Here is a 3906-nt window from a genome sequence, read left to right on the forward strand (position 1 = left end):
AATGTGTATAATAAAATAAGATTTTTGTTTTTGATTTTATGAACAATAAAACTGATTCAAATTTAACTGAGTTGTTCTTTGAGTAATTTGAACATACACATATAGATCGAATGATTAAAAACTTGTTGTTTAAATCACCTGGTATATGTATTGTCGGGCTTAAAATAGGCTGTGCCTTCCATCAAGTAAGAACTACTGTACGTCTATGTTCATAGGTGTAACAAAGACGTAATTTGCATGTCCGTATTTATATAGTTAGGTACTACCGACTGCGGCGAAAAAATCTTTACACTTCGTTTTTGCTACATAAGTCACGGTTTTTGTAAATACAGTAACATTGTTCAGGTGTTCAAATACTAAAAATAAACCAAAAAACTAGGTCTTCCTTAGTGTCTTAGAAGCTAAGAAAATGCCATCTGAACGTGACCAATGAATTTTGGTTCGCGCACTTTTAGACGCTGGCAAGAAACCAATAAAGGAGAAATTATTACCATGGGTCCAGACCAATTACCCGGTCATGAACGTAGTGTTCCAGCAGGATAGTACCCCTGCACACACTTCCAAAAAGGCCCAGAAGGTGGTGGAGGATAACTTGACTTTCTGGCCAAATACAATAAGCCCCCTACTCACTAAATCCCAACATATTGTATTTCCCTTTTTGGGTGCATGTTGAGCCAAGGCCTGCACTGACTGTCACCCAAATATCAACAACCTCAAGGACACCATCAAACGACACTTGGAAACCATGTCTAAGGACTACATCTGCAATGGGTATAAGGCCTTTCATGGCCGCTTGGAAGACATTATAACTGCCAAGGGGGACTACATCGATGATTAGCGTAGCCAAGACATCATATAAGTTATTTTCATTTTATTGACATAACCTATTATAACTGGTTGCTGAAATACATATTAATAAAGTTCTAATTTGAATTTGTACAGATTTTATCGCCACACACGGTATGTAAATCATTTAAGTGACGTCAATAGTCCCTTTTTGGCAGGGCTTGAGCCCTCCAAAAGTGTCTATCAAGCCTAAATGTTATATCATATATATATATATTTAATAAGCCTACTTGTAAATTGTAAAAATTCAGTAATTAAAGTGATCTAGTTAATCGTCTTTGATCTAGGAGAGGTTATCTAGGAGTCCGACAAAAAGAATCGTGACATGTTAGTTCTTTGTCTGAAGATGTTGTGATGAGACTGATGATTCCATTTTTGAACAAAGGATATAATGTGTGTATGGACATTGGACAATTTCTTTACAGTCCTACCTCTATGCATGGAAGCTCTTTGAAAAAAGAAAAACTATTTTAGGAATGATGAGAAAGAAATTGGAAGGAACATAAAATTGTCAAATTGTACGGGTTTGTAAAAATATGACTATCACAATTTGTTATACTAATAGTTACTCAAAACCTACATGAAGAATTTGTGCTAAAGAAAAATCTAAAATCACTTTATTTAAATGTAAAAAATATTAATTATTTATAATTTTTTTTTTTTTTTGAAATATTACTAAAAACTCTTTATGTATATATATTTAATAAAATATTTTATAATATATATTATGGAATCAGAAAATACACTATTTGAAAATAAAAAAATATTTTTAAATGTAGATTTATTAAAAAAAAAGCAATGGTTAAAGTAGAAAACGATTTTGTTTTCATCCCAGATTGTAATTTTTTCAGTCATTCTAGTTTTAAATGAATAAATCCTCTCAAAACCAAAAGTTCAGGCTTAGAGATTGAACGGAAAATGAACGGCAATTATGCTTTCTGTTCATTTTTGAAAGAGTGAGAGATAAACGTGGGAAAAATGAATGGCGTTCATTTTCTTTTTGTTTCTAAAGGGTCGTCACTTTATAATATATTTTTTGTTGATTAAAGGTATACCTAGTTAAAATAAAATTGAAATATATTTCAAAAATAATTTAGTGTGTACAATTAATAATTACTGTGTATATTATTAAGTCAGTTAATTCATTTATACTAAAAAAAAAAAGGTAGGATATGGAAGTTTAAAAGTGCTTTGTTTTTTTAAATAAAAAAATATGGTTTACAAATTTAAAATCATTTAAAGGTAGTTCAATGGTCTTAAACTCTTGAAATTTTATATTTAAAAAAAATAAAATAACGTGATTTACAAATTTATTTAAAGAAAATTGTCATAAAAACTGTATGATATTTTTTTATGAGCCCTCCGTATTTACATATATCTCCCCCCACCAAATTTAAGAACCTACTTAAATTCAGTTATCATGAGCGGACTTTTAGCCGAAAACATATTTGCCGAAGAAGAATTTGCCTAATATACATTTAGACGAAGGGAAATTTGACCATTTGGGACATTTGGCCAAAAAATGATAGTTAATTTATTGACATATTCGATTGTATATTTTAATCTAATTTATGAATATAAATAGATAATGTTCATATATTATACATATATGCCATATAAGTAAATTAATGAGTGTTCTTTTGCAGCAAAATATTTTTTATATTAATTATATAAACATATCATAGTAGCATGTGGTTCGAATGTAGTTCGAATCTTTACCCTTGCAGTACTTTAAATAAATTAAATAATAATAAAAAAATACAGCAGTAGTTCTAATTGAAAAAGTTTTAATCACTTCTCTGTTCTCAATAAAATTGATCATTCAACATGATTGATTATTCATATTAGAAAATACTTATGGATTGACAAACTAAATGATTCCAGGGGGAAATATCAGTCATGCTAATAATCCATTGGCAAAATGTACAAACGGCAAGTTGTTCTTCGGACATATTTGTTTGGAAAATTGTCATTCGGCAAATTGTCTTAGAACCATTCACTTATAAAAACATTCATTTTATTTACTAGCTATTGGCAAAAACGATCATTTCCTTTTGACCAATTAATATGTCTTGCTATTGTCTGTATATAAATTTTATTAGTAGTCGTGGAACTTTGGGCATTTTTATCATCTAATATACGACTAAATGCAATTTTATTTTGTACCAAGGTTCCACACCTTTATTTCTATATATGTCTCTTCATACAAACATCAAAATATAATATTGATTATTCAACTTATAAGAAATATAAACCTAACAAAGTATCATGTTAAAAAATAAAGGCAAAGTTGAAAATTAGAAATAAGTAAAAGTTCTAAAACACATTTTTTAACATTTGGGGTTATATTATTAAAACAAATATGTACTCTTTGAAAAATTGTCGAGAATTTCAATTATATTGTTAGGAAGTTGAAGTTCTTGAGCTTCTAAGCTTTTATAATAGGTTAGACATTAAAGTGGGTCGTATTTTTTATTTATATGAAAATCAAAAATGGGAGGTTCTTCTGCTTTACTCGACACACTATAAATTTAGGGCAGGACCTGAAAAGAAAAAGCTTAACTATTTTAACTATTTCTTTGTACCTTGTGTGAACCGGTGGACTGCTGATTTCTAGTCTCCAGAACTTTTTAAAATCTTATAAAATGTATTGTTCCTCAAAGAAGTATGTATTTCAAAATTACATAAAAAATGTAATTTACTAAACACAAGATACATTTTCTTTAGGTAACTTACTGTATTAATAACTTAAATTAAATAATTTTCAGAATAAATGAATAGCTTTGGTTTCTAGCACTACACCATAGTGTAGATAAGTTTTATGTGCCATTTGAATCTTTATTTTCTCTTTGCTGTTCGTTTTGAGAAAAAATATTTGGAAGTCTCGTTTTCCTCCGTGCAAAAGAAGCACTCTTACTTTTCTTTACCCCTAATATATCCTAGTGTCGAGGTATCAGTAATTATCCGATGTATAAACCAGTATCTGGAATATCCAATATTGCTATTGTAGATACATGCGATAATCTCTCATACATTTTTTATGTATAGATAAAAAAACAG

This window comes from Lepeophtheirus salmonis, chromosome 14 (genome assembly GCF_016086655.4).
Source record: "Lepeophtheirus salmonis chromosome 14, UVic_Lsal_1.4, whole genome shotgun sequence".
Lineage (NCBI taxonomy): Eukaryota > Metazoa > Arthropoda > Copepoda > Siphonostomatoida > Caligidae > Lepeophtheirus > Lepeophtheirus salmonis.